The 25463-nt window shown below is 35.7% G+C and overlaps 1 protein-coding gene across 14 annotated transcripts in view; it reads left to right on the top strand.

Annotated features, from left to right (window-relative positions):
- Positions 1-25463, top strand: part of ATXN1 (ataxin 1) — a 504682-nt gene that overhangs the window by 364552 nt on the left and 114667 nt on the right. For all 14 annotated transcript variants that reach the window (XM_074272282.1, XM_074272211.1, XM_074272284.1 and 11 more), the window contains one exon: positions 7156-7246. The gene's annotated coding sequence lies outside the window, so the exon portion shown is untranslated. The remainder of the gene's footprint in view (positions 1-7155; positions 7247-25463) is intronic.

Here is a 25463-nt window from a genome sequence, read left to right as displayed (position 1 = left end):
TCCTGCCTCCTGCACTCCTCCACTGAGATCAAAGCTGGTCCTGAGATCCTCCAGAGAGCCAGTCTGGACACACCGATTCCTTATCTGAAAAATGAGTTGGAGAAGGAAATGGCAAACCACACCAATATCTTTGCCAAGAAAACACAATGGGGTCACAGAATCAGACATGTTTGAACAACAACAACAACATGCTATATCCATTGTTGCATTGTAGGAATCATAATCATATCAGAACCAAAAGACAAAAAAATCCCTGAGTTCTAATCTTAGCTCTGTCAGTTAATGGCTTTGGAACTGTAACCTCTCTGATTTATGTATGTGGCTACAAAAAAATGAGGAAATTAGTTTTATTTTCCTTTATTATCTTGCAGAGTTATCAGAAGACTAAAGTAAGATCAAGTTTATAGGAACATTTTAGAAAACATAAAGCACTTATACAAATGTAAAGCATCATTATTATTATTAATGAATCAGTGCAGATGACTGGAGTTTTATCTACTCTCCATGATCCTGAAGAAAAGGCCGAAATGGCTAAAAGATGGGCAATAAGAAGGGGAAGTAGTAATAAGTCTTTGAAATGCTCCCTAGAGCAATCAGAATTTAACCATTTATTTATAAACTTTCAGGTTTCTTTAAATGGAAAGGGATGAACCTACAAATACAGACAAAACATTTTGGAAAATGTAGTTGATGACAAGAGAATGAAAATTAATTTGGAGTTTCATTTGTTTCAGCCTAATTCAATTGTGAGTGAATATTTTCATGTAAAGTATAGTGCATAATAATATTTGGTATACGGGGAAAAGTATACTTTTAATCTTCTCATTTTTATACAGAATAATGTTCAGTTGGAAGAGACAAGATGACCTTTTCTTTATATGTGAGAAAAACCAAAAGATAACACATTATAGACGCACCAACCTCTCGGACCACCTCACAGGTTGATCTCAGAGCTCAGATTGTGACTTGGATGGAGGTCACATGTAAGGGCTACATCAGGGTCAGGTTACTAACTCTACCAACACTACCTCTCCTATTGTTCTTTGAAATATCTTCTCTTCCTTTAGTCCTATCTGGTATAGGTTAAAGCGATTTGCTTCATACTGATGTCTATCACAGTTGGACACAGTAAAAGAATGTAAAGTAAGATAAATTGTGTTTGAGGATAAGACTCCCCACAGCTGAGGGCCATCAAAACATGAATGAACCTCTACACTTAGTTGTATAAAACTTCCATTGGGAGCCTTTACTTCATCTTTTCACATGTGTACTCCCAGACAATGAGACACATAATTAGGAGGAAAGATTTTTGCTGTAACATATATTATTTTTTTTATTTCTTTAAAATAGAGGTTCTTGACCTTTTTTATATCATAAGCCCCTTTGACAATCTAGTGAAACACATAGATTTCTTTGAGTTAAAATTTTAAAATATGCAAAATAAATTACATAAGATTACAAATGAGACCAATTATGTTGAAAGACAATTATCAGAATATTTTTAAAAACATGTTTATGGATCCCAGATTAAATTTTTTTATATTTAAAGATAGTCCTAAGGATGTCTGTGTGTGTGTATATGTGTATGAGTGTCTTCTCTAAAAGCCAACAATTTTAAGATTCAACATTCTTGGTAATTTGGTACAGAATCTGTTTCTCTCATAATTTTTGTGCAAATTCAATCAATTAAAAATAAACTTTTATTAAGCATTTATGGATGTGCCAGGCAACTATGCGAAGCACTGGGGATATACAAAGGAGCAAAAAACAGTCCCTACCCTCAAGGAGCTTACACTCTAATATAATATGCAAACCAGTATATACAAAGCAAGTCATATATAGATAAAGAAAAACCATGCATGTTGGCAACTTTTAATAAAACTTTTATTCTTGGAGACATACTTAGTAGTATCGACTACCAAGTATATCACAACATAAATATTCATGGTATTTTGGGCCAAAACGAAACTAATTCCTTTATTTACATATAAGGCAAGTTAGACCTAGAGAGAAGTGATACCCAAGTTCACAGAAAGAAAAATATCAGAGCCTATGCAGGTTTTCTGATTACTAATCTAGCTCTTTTTTGTTGCTGAACTAGTAAAATTTAGCAAGAGGTGGCTCTATTTCATCCTCTAGGTAACTATTATCTAGACTATGAAAGAGCTAGGCCTACATTCCTTGGAGTTTTAACCACTCAGATATTGTCTCCCATATTTCAGATGATTGTTTTGTCAGAGTTTATGGACCAAAAGGATTCATCTGGCCTTTCTCACCCTGTTTCTGGCCCACAGGACATGGGAAAAATGCTTTGGTTACAAACCCATTATACTCAATGACACTCCAGAAAAAGCCAAGTACCACATAGCTCTAAGACCCCATGCACATTTCGGCAAGGGAACTTTTTTTTTTACACTTTCTCTTTCTAAGCCTACTTGACAAAACTTTGTAGTGTCTTAGAAATTATTGACAAGGTTTTTTTAAAATTATTATTATTGTTATTATGAACTTGGAATCAGTAGGCACTCAGCATGTTTGAATGTCAGCCCAGACGCTGGCAGGCATCCATTCAGATGTCCTTGTGAGTAAAATGTGTACTCAGTGACTAGGTTCAGGTCCTCTGTATATTCCAAGCAAATCTTTCCAATTTTCTAGAATATGAAAAAAAAAAAACAGGTTAAGAAAATGTTGTGGCATATGTGTGTAGGCACATACATGTTGTATGGGATCTCTACATCTTCCCAACATGGAAATTATACTTGTGGCCAATGAAATCTCCATGCTTCATGCATCACAACAAAGTCTCGGTTTTCTCTCCCAGATGCCTTTTAATTATATCTTTTAATTCTTTAACTATTAAACCTGTTTGCTTTAAGAGCTGTAAACATCTCATACTGCTAATAAGCTTCAGGAAAGTAAAGCAAATTGACATTCAGTATAGAGGTTATACAAAACCAATGAAAAACTATGTAAATGAGCTACCGAATAGGAAGATTTGCATATTCTTGTAGATTGGGTGATGATATTCCCAGCATGAGCCTGGCAGACTTGCTTTCTACCTCTGAGGATGAGGCATATTCTATTGGTTGGACCCTGAAGGGTCAATTTAACAAGTGTAACATTGTGATTTTCCACTAGGGTTCTCAGAACCACTGTATAAAATGCAGCAATAAATAGTGACAGAAGAAATCGATTTTTAAAGTAAATGCATTGAAAGGAGGTGAGAGAGAAAGAGTAAAGGGGTGGAATTGTGTTCTATAAATCTTACACATTACCAGAGTACGTTTAGCAGTTGTACTATTCCAAAATCAGTTCTTCTTTTTACCTACCAATTCTCCCTTCTCTATATCACTTCCCAGTCCTGGTAACTCACGATATTTTTCATTGTCCCAATCCCACTAAGAGACTCAGTTAGGAAACTGCCTGCCTTAAATAACCAGCCTGCTAGAGTAACATCCTGACTGTCACAAAAGGCCCACTGTCAAATTTCTGGAGTCTAAAGCGTGTGTGTCTGTGTCTCTCTGTGTGTGCATACACATATGTGTTTCCCTGAATTCTTCTCTCTTTCTCTCTTAAATCAATTATCTTCCCTTTATTTTCCTTAAAAGAAGTAGAGATTTCAAGAACTTAATAATTGAAAGAATTAAATACCTTCCTTAAATATTCTAGACACTTTTTAGAGGGTTTTCTCCCCAAGTAGTTATAAAACACCTCTGAAGTAAATTTACCCATCTTTTGCCCACACCAGTCCTGTTTCATTCCAGGAATAAAATTCTTCACTTTGGTTTAAAAATAAAATGAGTGGAACAAGCTGAATTAGAAGTCCTTGGCAGACATCCCCCTGAGCAGAATGTTCTCCCAATTGGTGGCATCTCAATAAAAGCAAAGATATTTTAAAAATTTACCCCCCCCTTCAGCCAAAGTTGCATTTCTCTATTGTAAAAACCCAGTATGTCTGACTTTCCCATCTTGCCTCTGATGCCTCTCCCACCCCCTCCTCACCATGTATTTAGACCGAGCTGCTTGCTTGCTCTCTGAATACCGTATATGTGCATACTGCACTAAGCTGACTAAGTTCACGGAAATGGGAGCAAATTCTACTGCTTTCAGATGAAAAGGCTGCCAAAAAGGGGAAGAAAAAAAAGGAAAGAAAAAAAATCTCAAGTGTATTCACATTCTATGTTCCCTCATTCCCTTTTATCCTTCTTTAAATATTCAAACCCTTTTTAGAGAGACTTCTGTTAATGTGTTATCCCGGCGAACACTGTGGACCTGGAACGTGCTTAATGCTCTTGAATCCCCCAGGAATTATTTACTTGGGGAGAGGTTGGAGATACTTTCAGATGGGATGGGGTTGGAATCTCGTTACCAAAAAACATGCCCACTTACCCACCTCCATCAGTAAACTGTTGTATGTAACTGATAGAAATTGCTTCTTTACAACACATGGTTTCTAGAGCAGACCCTCCCTCCTTTCTCCCCCCCCAAAAAGGAAGGGCAGTTGCAAGAGTGGGAGTGGGGAGGGGTAAAGAAACCCTCCTTTGGCTTGGACATATGCACAAAATTATGTGAACATCTGTGTAAGTAACAACATACAACAAGACAAATTATTGGTGGTAAAAGGCAAAGCCCTTGTTTCGAAAACATGTCTGGAGATGGTGTGTATACAGAAACTTGCCTTGTGCTAATTATACATAATAACTGTCAGCTTTACGTTGCACGGGCTTCTCTGGCATTAATTGGCAATAGTGGTGGGGTGGTTTTTTTTGTGTGTTTTTTTTCCCCTCCCGTGTGTGTTTCTGCCGTGTGTGTGTGTGTGTGTGTGTGTGTGTGTGTGTGTGTTTCTGCTGTGTGTGTGTGTGTGTGTGTGTGTGTGTGTGTGTGTGTTTCCAAAGTACATAGTTTCTTTTTGGTAGTTCATGTTATCTGGAAAACTATGCAGAAATTTGTGGGTTTGGTGACTCATTTCTTGAAATATAACAATGGGCAGATGAAGCCTTTCACTACAGGACTGACTCATCCTGCCACCTCAGTGTAAGAAGGAGACTATTGAATACAATGTGTTTAATTTTTTTTTTTAATATACAACATTTGTCTTTTTATTCCTTTCCTTTATAAATGACTATATACACATGTATGAAATGCCACTCACTCTAAATGGATTAATTTCCTACTTTGTTCTTTGCCATTTTCTAACTTTACCTAATACCAAAACTTTTAGGTACATGTGCCTCAGGATTTTATGATATGAAGAGCCTTTTACTTGGAGTTCTTCACTGTCAGAGGGTGCATTAGCAATGGCCTTGGAATCAGGAAGATTTCACACTGGCTTATGCAACCCCCGGACAAATCATTTAAGTTCTTTTTTCTCTGGGTAACTCTGAAACCAAATTGCAGAGAAGATGTCCATCTGCTTTGATAGAGGGAATTTCCTTTCCAGGAAATCCCCTATACCAATGAAATCACAGATCTTATCTATATCCTTAAAGTCTTGAAGACCTAATTCTGGCTCTGTCATTAACTGGCTGTGTGATATTGAGAAAGTTAAAGCTGGGTGGTTCAGTGGATAGAGCACTAGGTTTGGAATCAGAAGTCTGACTCAGACTCTTTCTAGCTGCTAATCCTAGGCATTTAACTTCTCAGGGACTAACTCAGTTTCCTAACCTGTACAATGGGGATAATAACAACCCCCTCCCCTCTGGATTGTTACAAAGATCATGTGAGATAATATTTTAAGTATTTAACAGAGTACCTTTCTCAAAGTAGATGCAGCATTTTTTTCTTCCTGTGATTCTTCTTTGTGCTTTAGTATTAATAACCATCACCTGCCTTGCCTAAATATGTCACTGCTTATTGTGTGGATCATTTGAGAAAAAATATGTAAAAGTTAATCATTTTATTAAAATGACTCATGCTTAGTATTCAAACAAGGGTCTGCTGAAAAAAAAGACCTTGAAGGTCCAAGAGTCAACAAGTAAAGGTTTCTCCAGGCAAAAGAAACTTAGGGAAATTCCTTTACAGAACATGTTCCATAGAAAATAAATCCCCTGGAGTTCTTTAGACTGAATATCTTGAGAGCAGGACTGGTGGTTATTATTAGTATTGTTTTGGGGGGGTTTGATAGCTCCAGCATCTTAGCAGTTTCTGGCACTGTGCTTTATTAAGTCAATGGACTTGGAGTTCAAACATAGGGCTCCCAGGAAGATATGTAGTCCTTTTGATATTTAGAATCAAACTGTATTTAGACGTTCTGATTTAAAGTTGCCTAAAAATGGGAAAGATAAAGGGGTTTCTTTCCCTTCTCTCCCTAAAAAACCAAATCATTAAAATTAATTTTGAAGACCACTGAAGAATCAGAATATTTCAAAACAACCATAAAAACTCCGCAGAATCTATTTTCAGAAGTAGCCTTAACTTAGCTTTCACTTTGGGGCACAAAATTCAATGCAATTGCAGCTTTACACCTGCATATGCCAACAGTCTTATTAATTTGTAGCTGGTGAATGAGTTTATGTGTCTAGCCCCAGTGTTTCCAGATGAATGTTTAGGGCATACCATCAAACTAGGTGCCTAGAACACTGAGGATCCTTTTGAAAATGTGATATTTCATGTACTAATTAGGGTCTTTCAGTTTTTACAGAAAAAAGTATAAGACAGAATGGGAATACTCTGAAATGAGATTAGCCTTTTTTTTTTTTTCCGAGTTTCTAGAATGAGATTCACTGCATGTGCTTCACCTTCATTCCAGCAGCAAAAACATCTCCAGGTTCAATTTGCATTTCAGAGAATGGAATAGTTTATCCCCACATATCCAGCTAGATAAGATGAAACAAAAGCACAATGAGATTGGCAGATGCCTATACTTTATGCAGCTTTGGGACTAGAAAGGAAGTATGGTATTAACTTCTTCTACAAGGAGACATTTTTAATTCCTTTTTTAGGCTAGGTTATTGGCTGCCAGAGAAATCTCTCCTGCTAGGTGTCCCCAGTCAAAGAAATCAACTTCATTGTTTTTATTTTTAAACTTGGTCTTGTTTCTGAGTTGTTTTTGTTTTTGTTTTTGTTTTGTTTTTGTTGTTGTGGATTTGTTTCTGACATGAGATTCTTTGACATGATCTAATTATTGATTTGCCTTTCTTCTTTCCCTATTTCCAGGATTCCATTGTATAGGCCCATAAGACATAAGAAGACCTGAAAGTGAAGAGAGGGCAGTGGAGTGTGTGGATGGTTGCAGTGAAGGGAGAAGGTAAGAAACACAATGGGGAGGGGAGGGCAAAGACCATGCCTAAACCTAGAGGTTTAACTTGGTTGATGAAACCAGTGTTTTGAACAAGAGGATTTGCTAAGGGTATCCTGTCCCCACCCACCCCCTATACAAGCCAGGTGGTTTCTGCTTACATACATGGTTTGGCTCCCTTATTCTTTGGCTTGGAGTATTTCACACATGAACAACACAGCCTTCTCCCAGAGATTTGTCATCCATCTGCTTGCATAAGGACTGTCTGTTTCTCTCACAAAGTTGGTCAAATCAACATTTTCCTTTGGCCAGAGTGGTTTACCAGCAGCTCTTCCATACGGTCCCAAATGGCAATTTCTCATTCCATTTCCCTGATTGGTTCTACCCTTCTGTCCCCCTCCCTATCTCCCCTTCATTTCTCCCACCCCTATTTTGTTGTTAAGAAGCCCTGTCACCCATGAAGGCATCATCTAGCCCTACTTCTCCTCAAATGGCTTGTTACTCATAAGTGTAAAGCAACATTGCCTTCTGTCCTCAGAAGGTTTGCAGATGTTTTTTCCTTCCAGTGTGTGATGGAGGATGGATGTCTCTCCTCACACTTTTTCTAAGCTATTTCTCTTTAGGAACATTGTAGAGAAGCATGCTTTTGAATCTCCCTACTTAGAATCTATCTTGTCCATTCCCTTTCTCACCATGTACTTGCTATAGATAGTGGCTAATCCATAAATCTTGTTGATTGTGAAGTTGAATTTTGCTGTTACGGTATTGAAGGGATGTATATATACTATGCATTACTTTTCTGAGACAGTCTTAACAACATTCTGAACAAGTGGTTTGTACTGAAAGACAACATCAACTTTGTCTTATACATCACAGACTATTAGTTAGCCTTAAGTTTTAAAAGAATTCATTCCCCTCCTCCTAAATTCCTTCTCTCAATTATAAGAGGAATCTCAGCCAGAGCTGAAGATTAAAGTGACTGTATTTTACATATAAGGAAATCAAGGCTTAGAGAATTATGTGAGCTAGTAAGTATCAGAGGTGAGACTTAATCTTAGATCCAATGACCTCAAAACCAGGGCTTTCAAGACTGAGTATTAAAACCAAAGAATTTAGGGTCATTTACAGACCTAACCGATATAAAAATCCATTTTGTTTTCTAAATTTTCTAGATTGTATATATGAAGTTAAAAATTACCGAGAATCTCTATATCTAACCTTTCCATACAGCATATGTATCCTTTCTCCCCACTTGTATGTAAACATATCCATGAAATTAATGGAAAAAATATCTAGTGGAAAAAATAAGAGATTGAAAGTTGGCAAATCTGGGTTACAGTCAGTCAGGCCACCAACATCTATGACTTTAGCAGGTTATTTAATCTTTCTGTTGAGTCATATCAGTGGATTTGTGATCTATATGAATATCCTCTCCAGAGATGCAGAGCACCCACTACTCAGCTCAGCCTTTCCTTCCCATTATATGTGGCTCTTGTGCATAGCCTTTCATAAACCCTCCATAAGTTAGGATTTACTGTTTGGGGTATGTAACATGCCTACTTTCAACTACCACTTTGTAGGAAGGTACTTTTCATTTTTGTATCCTTGCCATATGGTGTATTTCATGTGGTATAGCTATAGTTCTCAAAGGTATGCAGTGAATGAGTCCTGTGGAACTTAAAATTACAGACACATATGCATGTGTAAGTCTTCACAACCAAGAATTACACTATGCCTTAAGACCTTCCTCATCCCACCCCCCAAAAAAAGTTTGAAGGCCATTGTAACAAATGCTTAATAAGTGTTAAATTCAGTTGTAAGAATGCAGTACAGTCACATATTCCATTAACTTTAAGCTAATCAAAGGTAAACTGGTAAGAAGGTAACTCATAAAAACAATCCATTAAATGTTATGATAGGTAATTAGATAACACTGACTAAGCCTATGCATCAATACATTAAAGAAATCCTCTTCCTTAAGCTAATAGCCCAATATCAACAGTGGCTTGAAAAGTTGTGGTTTGCACAGGTTTGTACAATTTTCCCCTTACTGCTCATCATTTTGACTCCCATGCCAAAGTTTTCTTAACAGTGTTCTGGGCTTATGCATCTCAATTCTCTTGAAATTCTCCCATAGATCACTTGTTGCTTACCCCACTATTTTCCCCCATGGGTAACATTGAAATCAAATGTTAAAAAAATTTATATTTTAGACTTTCTCCATGACCCATCTTTTACTAAAGAAAGTGTTTAACCTAGAATTGGGGGGAGGAGAATGGGTGGAGAGAGAATTGGAAGGAGGAATCAGACTTTCAGTTAGTATACATGGGCTTAATTTGTCACCTAGCTATTTACTATAATAAGTCATTTGCTAAACCTTAGTTTTTTCATCTATAAAAAGAGATAATTCAACTTAAATATGCCACAATATTGTTCCAGAGATAGCACTTTGCCTAGGGTAATGGCATTGTAGATAGAGCAGAAGTCAAGGAGACTCTTTCAAGTCCGACTCAGACGTTGTGAGTGATATGAATCTAGTAAAATCCCAGGCAGCAAGACAGAGTTGCAAGAAAAAACTCAGTGATCTGTAGTGGTTGATAGAGGGAGTTACCTTACTGAACATTCACAGATAAAAGGGGGAAAAATCTATAAGCTTTTGATAAACTCAGAGTGTTTTAATATGACTTAAATGCATATAATACTTTACAATTTGTAAAGCTGCTTTTTCTGCATCTAAATAGGACTAGTATTTCAGCAATTCAAAAATTTTAGGATGTTGGGAGATTTCACAACCTGTGATAAAATTACATAAACCACCATTTCATTTTATTCTTAACAATTTTCATTTAGTAAATGTTCAGAAAACATTAATTGAATGATAGATTTTAGGACTCATTTGTGTACTTTGGATGCACTTAAGCTTTCATGGAAAGTGGACATTCTCTCCTATGTGTTGTTTCCCTAATAGAAGGATGAGGAATAGAGCTTGCAAATGTTGAGTTCTTTAGTGTGAGGAAGTAAGGATAGCACATATTCAGGTTCCAGTGAATAATGATACAGGATGTCAACAGAAGACAATGCAGGACAGTGGAGATGATACAGAATCAGCTTGAATTGTAATGCAACAGAGATATAAATACCGATTTTCACATTTGATTTACTTGCAAATGAAAGCTTGCCAAATAAGTGATTTGCTGCTACTAGGGTTTCCCCTTAGGGAAACCCCAAAGATTTCCCCTCTATTAGAAATGAATTATAGCAAGCTCCCCTTAAAACCCTTTACCTGAATTAGATTCCACTATAATATGATAATACCGATTTGTCAAAAAACATTCCTTATGTAAAATACTATATCTTTGATGTTACCTTGAATATTTCTGACCTTTCCTTTATGAACATTACATGGGAAAGTAATAAAATTAATCCATAATCCAGCAACAACACAATCAAGGCATAAAAGACATAATATTCAAATACTTACTTGGATGTGGGCTCTCAATAATGTGGCTGATCTCTCTGGTGATATAGATCAAAGATTCTGTGTCTGCCCATTTTGTGAGATTCTTGTCCATGATCTCTCATAAATTCTCCATAAATGGAATTGACTCAGTGTATGTATGATTATAGGAGTGGAGGGGGCATTTTTCTCCTTGCCTGAAAATTTGTAATAAATATTAATTCCAAAGAAATGTTTGTTGAAACATTATCTGGAAAAAAAATCTATGAATGTCAGTTGTATACATTACTCTCATTGTGGACACCGATGCTCTCTGGAGTTCATTCTCTCAGAATGTGTATAATTGAGAAGGAATGAATAAGAAAGGTTAATCTAGGTGGTTAAGTTCCAGTCTCCTAATTGATCTGCTGGGTGATTGGCAGAATCTCTTAATCTTTCTACTTCTTAATTCTCTAAGGAAATAATGCTTTAGAGGTAGTGAGAGGATTAAATTCTATGTTTGAGACCTTAAATTGTGTATTTGAGAGAGTTCCAGATCTATTTTAAGTCTTTCTCTTCAAATGGGAGAGAAAAAAAAAAAAAACAGAAGATAGGGATTTTAAAGGTGTCAGGATAGAAAGCCCAGGAGATACTCAGAAAAGTTATTTATATCTGCCTGAGTGGTTTCTGATCACTGAAAGCAATATTCTCTGGCACCTTAGTCTCATAGATTTAGAACTTGAGTCACTAACTCCATATCAAATCCAACTCCATCATTTTACAAATAAGGAAAATGAGACCCAGAGAGGGCCCTTAATTTGTTCACTGTCACTGGTATGAAGCCAAATTTGAATCTCAGTAACCTAACTCTAATCCAATTTTTTTTCTTCATCTAGAAGAAAGAGAACCAGAGCTATTGTTATACAAGGGTAGGTGAATAAAGTTGGGCATTCTATTGACTTGATGTAAAAACTATTCCACATCTCACTGGCAGGAACATTTGCCTAGTACTTCAGTATTGAATGTTGGATGATGTTGCTGTCTCCTGCTCTCTCCCCAGCTTTATAGTGCAGGTTTCTTTAAAGATGAAAGTTGTAAGAGTGAAGCAATTCTTCTCTGACTTGAAATAAGTGGGAATAAAACCTAATGACTCATTAAAGTAGAAGGGCAAAAACCAAAATAAAACAAAAGCCTCATGTACTTAAATAGAATAAGCATCATATATATATATGTATATTTGCAACAGGTGAGGACAGAATATTTTTTAAAATCTATATGGACAGTTGCCTCAGGATAAATTTTTCTAAGCATGGTACTTACTGTTAGTTCTTTTAAATAAAAATGAATTTGGTTTTTAATACTTATTTCTATACAAAATCTTCGTGGAAGATTCAGCTGCATTTGATTTGATCTGTGATATTTGTGGCTATCCTGATTAATACCAGCTTTTTGCATTGGAATGTATCGGTCTATCTATGAGGCTGGTGAAGGAGTAGACAAAGATATAGAAAGGAATGGTAAAGACAGGTGTCTGCCTAATATTTTTTAATGTAGATTTTTGGATTCAAAACATTTTTGAAAATTGCTCATTTGAAAGATAAAGAAAAAGACCTCAAACCTAAGAAGCATAAGTAACAATTTTAGTATGATGCTTTTGATTCTCCTGATCTTGGAGCAATACAAATATGCTGTTTTAAATTACTTTTTTTAGGCATTGTTTATGTAAGGCTGTGAGAGGGTGGGGTGAGCAGATGATGATGTGGTAAGCTGTCCCACTACATGTGTGCATGCATACACACACACACACACACACACACACAGAGCAACCATCAACATAATTCCAGTGATCAATGCTGTTATCAGTTCCAAGTTCTCTTGGCTTACTTTAGACACAAATGTGTTCTCATACCATGTTTGACAAAAACTAAAATGGGGTGGCCAAGAAAAAAATTAAGACCGCCATCCTGCTGCTAACTCGAGGCACTTAAACCTAATTGATACAAGTAAAATATTATTCTCTGTCTTCATGTGCTTCCACTGTTTCCCAGCTGTGAGCCTTATGGTTTCAGCATTTGAGTTAAAAAATCAGAAAGCTCTGCTTCCATGTGAGTCTAGGGTCTTGATGTGCTCTAAGACATCTAAGGAGAATACAGAACCCAGGAAAACAGTGTGACTATCAGCTATGATGCTAAATCAAAATCATGCAAAATAAAATCATGTATGTTTTCAGTTTCTTAGTCTTTTTTCTTAGCTACTCAAATCTTTAATTAAAATACTGTCCCATTTCTCTAAAAAAGACATAAGGTGTTTGATTTTAGACATCCCCTAAAGAAATAACCCTTTTTATTATTTTCATGGGTCATTCTGCCCAATGGCAATTCAGAATATAAAAATCATCTTCCAACTTTCTGAATATGATATCTGTCTTTCTCACTTTCCAGTCATTGCTTCAGTTCTGATAGTAAGAACTTGGCATGATGAGTCTACGTTAGGTCCTTCTTTGGGGTATTACTAGAAAGGAGATTTTCCTGGCCCAAATTATCTGGTGTGCTTAAATGAACAATACCATTGTCAGATTTCCTCTTTGCTTAGTGTATTGTAGACATATCTACCACACCATCATAACATTCAGACATTCCTCAATGTATTCCTAATGTGTCTAATAATGGAACTAGCATTAAATGAAAAGCATATGAGTGTTTGGTTTGTTGAGTTTGTTCCTCTCTCTGCCTCTTTAACAATACAGATAGTAAGTGTGTTTTAATTTTATTTTTAAAGTTGGCACCCTGGGATTGCTTCACAAGATAGCTCATTTGTTTGAGGGTCCCCAGGGGACAGCAGTAGTCATTCCACATTTCTCTAACAGACTTCATACCGCACAAATAACGCAGTACAAAACACTCCATCCCACATTCTAGGGAACATTGAGCTGTTGGAATTCTCATTTGATACACAGCATTTAGTGGGTATTTATGTACTCTGTGTTTATTTGTCACTCCCTGTCATTTGCAAAGTACATTTAAGTAACTACAAGTAAGTATTGGCATAGATATTTTATGCCAGAATTTTGGTTGACTGAACATTTTGCTATGGAAAAGTTCCCCAAAGCCTCCTTAGACACACATCCTCCTCCACACACAGAACACACACATCCCTCCCCATCACAACAGGACACCCTCCCCCATCAGATTCCCAATGTATATGCTATACTCCTCCCCCCCTCCCAGGCAAGCCCTCTGTTCTGCAGAGCTTTCTAGCTTTGTCTTTTTTTTTTTTTTTAAGTCATGTCCAACTGTTTTCAACTCCATTTTGGGTTTCATTGGCAAAGATATTAGAGAGGTTTATCATTTCCTTCTCCAGCTCATTTTATAGATGAGGAACTAAGGCAAATAGGGGTTAACTGACATGCCCAGAGTCACACACCTAGCCACATTTGAACTCAGGTCCTTCTGATTCCAGACCATGGGCTCAATTCACTATACTACCTAGAGTTGTCCACAAAATGAGGCAAATCAGGACAGATTCATCAGACTCAACAGTTGGTAGGGCAAGTCAGGGCACCAAAAGAAAGATGCTTAGCCAATGCCTGAGGAAGACTTCAAGGGATGGATGAAGGCAAAAGAGGTAGCTGCCAGCTGGTAATTAAAAAAAAAACCTGTGAGGACCTTTTGTAAGTAATCACCTTCTCAGAAGAAATACCTCTGTGACCAAAGCAAACCAGATGAAATTGTCCCTTTCCCTCCCTTTCTATTCAATACTTGTTGAATTCAGGTTTAGGATTTCCTTTGCTATACAATGCTACCTTGAGGTTTATTTTCTTTTGATTTAGGAGCTCTTTACATTAGATGATATCCCTAAAATTCTATTCCTTAGAAATAACTAATTTCTAAACAGTAATAAATCAAATGTGTATGCTATAAGAGCACAATTTTCAAATAAGATGCCCAAAATATCCAAAAGAGCTTTGGTAATTCTCATGCTCAGGACAAATAGAGATTTGTAATGTTATACATTTAGGGAACTTTTTTTGTTTTTCAAGTGCTGTATGTTATATAAATCCAATCCCCATTAATAAGTAAACTCCCTCTGTTTATTCTTTGATCTAACTTATAGTTGTGACATGCAGATTCCAAACACATGTCTGCACTTATGTTCTGTTTCCTCAATGTGCAACATTTAAAATAGCTAATATGCTACATTGATTCCTGTAACAGTGTAACATAGTTGATAGAAAACTGGTCCAAACCATGGAGACCTATCTAGAGTCATTCTGCCCATTTGATCCTTGGCAAATCATTTAACATTCCAACTGCCCTAAACACTCTCTGGATAACTCTATAAGAATATAAATTACAGAGAAAGCACCAATTTACATTGGCAGAAGAAGTTCCCTCTTCCAATGGAATGACAAATCTAATTTCTATCTCTAAATCCTGTGGCAGTCATAATGAAAGAAAAACAAAATACATTTATATACACATATACAGATGTCTGTGTATGTATAAACATAGGGTAGCTATGTGGCACATAGCATGGAGTCAAGGAAGACTTATCTTCATGAGTTCAAATCTGGCCTCAGAAACTACTTGGTATGTGATTCTGGGCAGGTCACTTCATTCCATTTGCCTCAGTTTCCTCATCTGTAAAATGAGTTGGAGAAGGAAATGGCAAATCACTTCAGTATCTTTGTCAAGAAAGAAATAAATATAAATAAATAATAGTATCATAAATAGCATCATAAAGAATTATATATATAATATGTAGATATAGATAGATAGATAGATATAGATATAGATATAGATATAAATATAGATATATCACCACAATTAGTAAATGGACATAGAAGTTTCAGATACTATAGATGCTCAGCAGGAGCAGATTAAGAACAAATCCCACTATGGTGAGATCTGGCTCTTCTCCAGAGATCATTTGGTCAGTAAGCATTTATTAAGTGCTTACTATGTGCAAGGCACTGTGCTAACTGCTGAGAATACAAAGAAAGACAAAAACATGGTCACTGTCCTCAAAGAACTCATAGAGTAGTAAGGAAGGCTACATACAGTTACTAAGTATATCAACCCACAAAGATGGGAATTTCAGAGGAAAGGTCCTAGAAATGGTGGAGACAATCAAAGGCTTCCTGAGGAAGATGGAATTTGAAGAATTTTAAAGGAAGAAAAGAAGGTCAGGAGGTGGAGGTGGAGGTGGAGGTGGAGATGGAGGTAATGCCAGATGGAGGATCATTAAAAAGGCACAGAACTAAGAGATGTAATATCATTTGAGAGGAACAAGAAGACAGATTTTGATAGAGTGATACACTGAAGGGAGTAGAACATAAGAATGTAAAGATGGGAAGGAGCAAGATTAGGAAGGGTTTTAAATGCTATTTTCATTTGATCATAGAAGCAAGAAGGAACCACTGGAATTTATTGTATCAGGGAAAGTTGAGGGGATAGGGTATAACATGGCCATATCTGTGCTTTAGTAGAGACCTGAGTCAGGGAGACCAATCAGAAGGCTTTTGCTATACAGCTTTGAAGCTCTAGGATAATGGCTGTGAGGGTGGAGAGAAAGGGATGACTGTAGGAGATATTTTGAAGATAGAAAACAGAAAGGACAAGTCTTGGCAACAGATGCATGTGTGGAGTGAGTGTAATAGGAGAGTTAAAGATGACATAGATGTTGTAAATCTGGGTTACTAAAAGAATAATGCCTTCAACAGTATTAGGGAAATTGAAAGGGGGAAGGCTTTTGGGGGGAAATCATAAATTTCATGTTGAATTTGTGATGTCTATTTATTGGACATTTTGTTCTACATGTCTAAAAAGAATTTTGTGATGCTAGACTGGAAGTCAAGGGAGAGAGCATTGGGTTATCTATTCAGATTTGGCAATCATCTGCATGGAGATGATAAGACCATGCAAGTAGGTTTTGGCAAAGCTGAGAAACAAGTCCAGTATTTTTAAAATGTAGATCTTTCCAAAAAAATAAATAAATAAACCCAGGACTATAAAAGGTAGCTCCATTTCTCAATTCTTACTTGTTTTACATTATTAGATAAGAAAAATTAAAAACATAATTCTGCTTTCCTATAACATTACACTTTTAATAAGTACCTCTTTGAAGTTGAAACCATCACTAGTCTAGTGATATCAAACACAATATTCTGTAGGGACAACATGGTAACAGGTGTAATTTTGGGAAATATGTAAAGTACAATTTACTTCATTTAATTAAGTATTCCATTGCTCATCAAGAAAAGAGCGGGACAGTTAGAGAATAAGGCATAGAATATGTAAGTACTCATGAAGGTAAGGATATAAGAAAAGCATCAGAGGCAATAAAGTAGAAGAGAGGAGGGTCCAAAAACACATGTAATTGAATAAAGGCATATAATGTGAGAGTCAAAAATATTTTGTTTCCTCCAGTTTTGCCAAGGTTCAGTTTTTAATTTATATGTTGAAGGAAGAGATCTATCACAAATATTATAGGTTGACCATATTGTTCTTAATGTTATCATTCTGATATGCCATATCACTTGACCTTACCATTATTATTTATTATATATAATAAGTTTGGGGCATAATTACTCTGCAGCATACTCCTTTTTTTGTGAATATACCTTCCTCCAAGGAATTTGTTTTAGTAGTATCTGTGAAGCAAACCTAAGATAAGTAAATGTAGTGTTGGAGCATCCCTCTAATAATTTAGTATGGAAATCCTTGTCATTCTCATGGACAGATTAATTAGTAGAACTATAAATCTTCAGCAATCTATTTATATTATTTAATAAATCAATCAATAAACATTATTTAAAACTTTACTATGTACTAGTAGGCGCAGTGGATAGAGTGTTGGGCCTGAAATTAATCTTCTGACATCATCCTCCTGAGTTCAAATCTGTTCTAAGACACTTACTATCTGTATGACTCTGAGCAAGTCACTTAATCAGGTCTGCCTCATTTTCCCCATGTATAAATGAACTGTGGAAGAAAATGGTGAAGCACTTTAGTATTTGCCAAGAAAACTCTCAAAGTGGATTACAAAACCTAAAGAAGTAAGAGTGAGATTTGAACTACAAATTCAGTGTTTTTTCCATTCACAGATTATTACTTTCAAATAGTTGTTCTGGTTTCCATAGGAAGCTAATTCTGAAATTCTTAAAAGTGGTTACTGTTTATTTGTTTTTATGTAGTGGCTTTTCTCCTAAATGACAGCAATGTCTAATAAAAAGGTTGTGAGACATAGATTTAGAAGAGACTTGAACTTACCTCTCACTTATGATATTACTAGTTATAATGAAGTCACTTAAGTTTCCTCATCTATAATATAGGGGAAATAATACCCAGAGTATTTCCTTCATGGTATTGTTATGAGAATTAAATGTCATCATCAGATTATAGATTTAGAACAGGCAGGTGTCATCCAGTTCAGCCATCTTATTTTCCAAATGAGGAAACTGAGTCCTATTGTTCTAACTCACACTCAGAACCATAATTAGAATCTTTGATGCCAAATCCAGAATATTTTTCACAGTACTGCACTGCCCTAGAAGCTCTTTTAGAGCAGAGACTGTCTTGCTTTTTAACTCTCTTCATGCCCCCAACACTTGGCATAGCACTGGAAAGATATAGTAGGTGTTTAATAAAGTTTGTTGTTGAGTGAGTAATGGATTTAAAATATTTCTCAGATCTTAAAACACTATAAAAGTCAGCTTTTTTATTATTCTCCTCCAATTCTTAAAAAATCTGCCAGCAAGTACTAGAAAATCATGATGGATCCTAGTCTAACAAGGAAGGGTTCTATTGTCTTCAGTGGTGACAAGTAAAAATGACCTTAACCGATCTTTTGATTCTAATGCAAAACTTCTGTTACATTAGCTAGAATTCTGAGGTTTGAGTATTGGGTATGGGTATACTGTGATCACAATAAGAATATGTTGGTAAAGATGGAACATGAGTTAGGTAGAGAAGGGAAGTAAAAAAATAAGCATTTATACAGTGCCTACTATGTGTTAGGCACCATACTGTTTTATAAATTTGATATTATTTGATCTTTACAACAACCTTACCAAATAAGTGTTATCCTTTTTTACATATGAGGAAACTGAGGCAAATAGAGATTAAGTGAATTTCCCAGGATGGTACTGCTAGTAAGTGTCTAAAGCCAGATTTAAACTCAAGTTTTTGTTTATCTATAAAATGTCTTTAAAATATTTTAAGTGCTACACAAATGTTAATACTTATTATAAATGAAATAGAGCTACTTCATATTTAAAGCTATTCTTTGTTCATACAGGAAATCTGTCCATAACAAAGCTCCTTGAATATAGGTTATGAAGAGAAGGCAAATTTGAGAGAAGAGAATAATAATTCTTTGAATAAAATAACTCTATAATTGAGAGCAGTGAGTCATAATAGTGAGAACACTGTTCTTTTTCAACTGATTTAGAGCCAGAAGGAGCCTTTGACATCATCTTTCAACCTCTTCTTTTTAGAGATGAGGAAACTGAGTATCATAATTAGAGTAACTTGCCCAAGATCATAGGAATAATAAGTATCAGAATCAATCCTCAAACCCTAGACTCTAATCGCTTTGCTTTATACACTGAATCATAATACTTACCCCAAAAGACCTGAGATAGGGACATGATTTCAGAAGCTACTCTTTCACAGTAGGAAAGTCTCAACAACCCAAAGGCTTCTCTAACCTCAGCTCAAGAAATGAACATAATGGCCCTTATACAACACTCTGAACAGAGTTGTAATACATGTCAGAACTCCTTGTAAATGATAAAGGGTTATATCAATATGAGCTTTGATGAGATAATGATGATGATGATGATAATGATAATAGAATTTTGGAGCAGAACCTGTTAGAATTAATTAGACTAAATTATAATAAAATGGTTTTACATAAATTTTATTAATTTCAAATAAATAAGATTCATCAATGGAAGCCATATTAAAAATGCTTTAATCACCTTGGGAAGTTCTATCATAACAAAGAGCTGTTGGATGGTAGCTTGAAAATTAGCTATTCTCTGGAAGTAGATTAAACATTTCACCTGTCCTCCATTCACTTACATATTAATATATTCACTGATATTTCTTTACTTCTTGAATAATTCTTTCAGTCCATTTTGGGGAGGAAAATCAAGAAAAAGTATTTCTCATTATAATCTTCTCATTTCTCCATTTTCCCCCCTATATTAAAAAAGCAATAATTTTGTATCAGAATCTCAAGATCTTGAAGAATATCATTCAATTCTATAGCTGGATGCATAGTTATCAAATTTTGAGCAAATAATGAAGGTTTATGTGTTTTATATGTCATTTTATTGGACCTCATTTTTACTATCTGGAATAAAGGCAAAGGAATAAACATTTAAATAATTCCTACTATTTGCCAAGCAATGTACTAAGCATTTTACAAACATTCTCTCACTTAATCCTCATAACAAATCTAGGAGATAGGTGATCTTATTATCGCTATTTTACAGGAAGAATAGAAAAACAGAGGTTAAATGTACCTAGTTGCTACCTGAGATCAATTTTGAACTCAAGTATTACTCACTCTAGGCCCAGTGTTCTGGCAACTGCCTAACATTTTATTTTCATAAACAAAAAGTCACTTAAAGTAGAAACAAGCTTCATTATTTACACTGAGCATGACTAGTTAGACAAAAGCAAATGTCCACTTTATTCATCTCCTTGTTATTCCTTTTTCTCTTCACTTGAAGGAAAAATGTACTTCTCATAGAAGTAAGATTAAATTTAGAGTTATAGCATTATTGTATGTAGTTAGTGAGTAGTGTTAGACTGAGACCCATATTGGAATACTTTCTCTGTAATTTCCTTCTCCTTTTTTAGAGTAAAAATATTATGAAGTAAAGAATCTAATTTATATGAGCAAATTTTGATTTGCTTATTGAGCTGCATTTTCATAGATAGTACAAAGGTATATGAAGTCAGCTTTATCAAAATTACTAATTCCAAATAAATGAGATTTTAGTAACTTGCTATATTTAAATGTTTATTTCCAAATGGTATGTAAGATTTTGTATATAGATTTTTTTAAATTAGAAATTACATTTTTGGTCCATTTTGGGGATTCAATTAATTATTAATAGAAGGGTTACTCCTTGAATCTATGCATAATATTCATTGAATGTTTAACTACTTCTTCTTTAAGCTATTCCATATTAATGAGTTGATTGTAATTTGGTAGATGGATAGAAGAGGTAAAGTCACTTTATCAGCATTAACTAGTTAGTTATTAGACCTTCTATTAAAAGTCACATTTCCTTCCTCCTAGTTCACAGTTCTTTCTTATATAGTAAAATTTAATTATTTGAATATACATAGGGAAGAGGAAATGAACTTTGAACAAAACATGTTCAAACTACCTCATTTTTTTTAAGTTAAACAGCATCTATTCTCCTGGGAAATATCAGTTGCTTCCAACTATGCCTTATTTTGAATAAACAAGTATCAGTTGAACATGGTTTTACTGTTTTTGGCTAGATATCCAAATAAAATGGCTCAAGATAAAGAGGTCTGAGGCCCCATTTGTTTTGTTTCATTTTGTTTTTAATATCATTTGTTAAGTGTAACTCATGAACAGAGCAGCAAACCCACGCTGAAACCAGCAGAAACCAGTTTGAATAAGCCTGGACAATTTGGTGATCTTTGATCTAGTGGTTAGTAGTGTGATAGGTATCATCCTTTTGGGGCTCAATGTTTTATGATGCAGAAATTATTTTATCTTGGGTTTTCCTGGAATAGCTTATTGTATATAATAGCAAATATTGGGGGAAGAAAGAATGAAGCCCAGGATTCAGCGACTATCAGGGCTCCTGCAGTGCAGAATTTAACAAGAGGTATGCTTTGAGACAGCAGCGGTGCGATTCCAGACACCCAATGTCATCACTACCAAAGTTACACCAGGGTCTCCTATCCCCTGTTAGTCCGCAATATAACTGAACTAATTACAACATAGCAGGTTTGTATAAGAGGTAAATTTAACTTTAATTTTTAAAAATGTTTCAACACTTAGAAAAAATGTGTCTAGGGATAGGATTATTGCTGAAGCCTAACTTGGAATGGTTGGCATTCCGATACTACATCAGACCTAGTTTACTTTTTGATGCAGATACAAGGACAGCTACCTGAGGAATTAATTGTAATTTTGTGGTTGTGTTGTGGTTGTTATTGTTGTTACCACTGTTAAAATAAGTATCAGCATGATTTAGCACACCCTCACAACAAATAGAAAATGTTTCATTTTCCCACATATAAGAAAAAATATTTAAGGTAAATATAGATATATTTAAGGCAAGCTTTATATCTATAATGACTTTGCATATTTGATCTTTTTTTAGAGTTTGGAAATTTTGATCAAAATGTGATTCTTTTTTTTTTTTCTCAGAAAATCAGCCCTTAATTTCTAAGATAAGAACTTCTGTCTTGATGGTGAAAATTAAGAATGGGACATGGTCACTTTAAAAAACAATACTATGGCATGCAGACCTCTGCAGGTAATGAGGAAGAGCATGGTCTCACAATCAACCCAGGGCATCCCTATGCATCAGTATATCCTGACATACTGGTTAGGAAACTGGACCAGATAGCCTCTGGCTTTGATCCCTATATGGGTCGCTCAACCTCATTTTGGTTCTTACTCAGAGATTCCATTCCTAGCCAGACAACTCTGCCTCACCTAAATCCAATTCCTCCCTCCCTCCTCTATTCCCTCCCTCCCTCTGACCTTTCTTTCTTCCCTGCCTCCCTTCTTTTCCTTCCTTCCTCCTTCCCTCCTTCTCTCCTTCTTTCTTCCCTCCCTCCTTTCTTCTTCCTTCCTTCCTTCCTTCCTTCCTTCCTTCCTTCCTTCCTTCCTTCCTTCCTTCCTTCCTTCCTTCCTTCCTTCCTTCCTTCCTTCTTTCTTCCTTTCCTTCTCCTTTCTTATATTTGATGGAGACACAGAGATCGTTGCATGAATAGTTTTTGTTGTTGCTGCTGTTATAAGGAGCACAATAGGGTTTTTCCCACTCTTAAGAAAATAATTCTGAATACAAATCCCATTGATGATAGGGTAGAGAGGGACATGTTTTCTATACAAAGAAAAGAACATTTGTATGGTCCATGATTGTTCTAAAGACCAGTTTATCTTTTAGTCTCCTCCTACTCTCAGGATTGGATGTAGGTCTGAAAGAAATATGGCTCCTTTGTTGCTGGGAACAAGCAGGTTTCTATTGCTCCAAGTCCCCAAGAACTGAAGTATTCTTCCTGTGTAGGTAATCCCACCGGCGAAAGCATCTAGGTACCAAATTGTCAGGTTCAGTACATCACAGCAGCTAGTTTGCCTGTACCTGGCACACCACACTCCCCTTGGACACAGCTATTCCCCTGTGCCCTACGTGCATCCACTTTAACGACGCCTACACCACCCAAGAGAGATACTGCTTTGAAAAACAGCCAAGAGAAGAGTAGACTCAATTATACCTACATACACACACACACACACACACACACACACACACACACACACACACACACACACACAATCCCAATGTTCCATTGCCAAGCAATGAAGTTTTTGTAGAATTTGGAACTCTATAGCATTTTTTAAAAAGGGGGAAATGGGGAGGTAGAGGAGAGAGAAAGGGATAAGGGAAGACATAGACGATGAAGTTTTAAATTAAAGGGCATGTTTTGTTCATTTCTACTTTTATGGTATTTGGTAGAGAATTAACAGTTTGTGGTGTCAGAATTTTGCTGGGTATGGATGAGGGAGTCCTGGGAGAGTTAATTATTTCCCGGGGAAATCCTGGGGTTTAGAGTCCTGACAGCTTTTTCTTGACTGTCAGTATTTATAACAGGTATATCCCCCTCTGGGTTGAGGGGCTTTAAAAGGTAGCTATTTGAAATATGGGACTTTTTGTCATAGATGCAGTTTTGTAGAGATTTGTTTCATTTGGGGTTTTGGTAAAGTTTAATGTGTGTGTGCATGTGTTTAAAGAAAAAAAAGAAGGAAAAATAATATAAATCAAATACTTGAGTGGGTGGAGTGGAGTGTGCATAATCTTAGTTGTAAATGTTTTAATGGGCTCATGAGGTAAGGCAGCAATGGTTCCAATACAGAAATAGAGGCCTTAAGGGACAAGGCAGGCCACAGTGCTCTTTTAGGCAACTTAATCATTTTAATAGCCTCATGTTAAGGCGGTACCCAGTCAAGCTCTTTTTTTTTTTTTTTTTTTTTTTTCCATTCATTTCTTTAAATGTAAGACCTGGAAATGATAAGCTGAAAGAGTGGTCATATAAAATAGTAGTTCTGAAGTTGTAAGGGATTCTAAATCCAACCCTCTCTTTTTACAGAGAAGGTGTAAACTATTAAGTGTCTGAGACAGAATTTGAACCAAGGTTTTCCTCACTCCATGTCCATGATTCTCTCCATGATAACATGCTTTGGAATTAGTAGGACAGGAGTGTATCCTATGATTTTTATTTTTTTTGCTTTTTCCGCAAGGCATTTGGGATTAAAGTGACTTGCCCAGAGTCACAGAGTTAATAAGTGTTAAGAGTCTGATGCTGGATTTGAATTCAGTTCCTCCTGATTCCAGGACCAATGCTATCCTCTCTGTATCATCTAGCTGCTCCTCCTTTAAAGTAATTAACAACTTTGGGGTTTAATGAAACATTTGCATTTTTTTTCCTAAATCTCTGGATTCTTATACTCATCCAAAAATGCATTGCACTTTTGAGGTGAGTGATTTTCATAGTCACTAATAGAATTATTCAACATGCCTATGGGAGGAGTTAGTGCCAGGATGTGGGTAACTAGAATAGTCATGATAAGAACTGATTTCCCCCAGCTGAGGAAACAAGGCACTGATGCCTTCTGTAGAGGATCCATTCCTGCCCTTTCATCTTGGGACTTATCCAGTTCAGTTTCAAGAACTATAGTAGATATTAATCCAGTACATAGCGATCCATATTCATGCTATAATTATCAGATTTTTTTCCTAAATAGCTATTTATATTAAACCAATTTTAATTAATAAGATAATTGATTTCTAGATCCAAGAGTGTGGAATTAGGATCAACAGTACCAGGCTTAGAAAACCAATTGTAAAATTTTCAATGTGAGCATTCACATTTCAGAAATTGATAAATACTAAAAATTAGGACTTGATTTCTTATTGTATTAATTGTTTAAATTTAATAAGGTAATGTAAAAATGTTAATAATGTAGATTAAACTTAAAAATGTATTACATGTACCGTTTATTTTATTTTATTTTTGGAGAGTAAATTTTTAAGCATTTGTTAACTGCCGCTGCCTAATTCCACTCTTTACTTGCTATCTGATCTTGAATAAGTTAAATTTACTTCTCTGAGACTCAGTATCCTTAAAGAATTTGATCTATAAGTTACTTTCCAATTCCAAAATTATGATCCTGGTAATGTAAAGGAATCCTGCAATGTTGGGGCTTTTCTAGTTCTAAAAATCTAGTTCTAAAGCATCTGTATTATAATTCAGAATCTTTGCCTGTTGGTTTTATATAAAACAGACATCAGTGATTTCCCCTTTAGACATTTTTATTTTAAAAGAGCACATGACTATCTACATTCAGATATGTCTTCAAGCCAACCAGAACAAAATCAGCTATAATGGTCTATAACATGAACATTGATCCTGACTACTTCAGTGTCATTACTGCTTAAAGATAATCTGTTCATAATTTCCAATAGTGATGGTTCTGTTCAGATAATCCTGAGCTGCCATCATA

This window comes from Sminthopsis crassicaudata, chromosome 1 (assembly GCF_048593235.1).
Source record: "Sminthopsis crassicaudata isolate SCR6 chromosome 1, ASM4859323v1, whole genome shotgun sequence".
NCBI lineage: Eukaryota > Metazoa > Chordata > Mammalia > Dasyuromorphia > Dasyuridae > Sminthopsis > Sminthopsis crassicaudata.
Note: the sequence above shows the minus strand (reverse complement) of the source record. Positions and strands in the feature narration are given on the sequence as shown.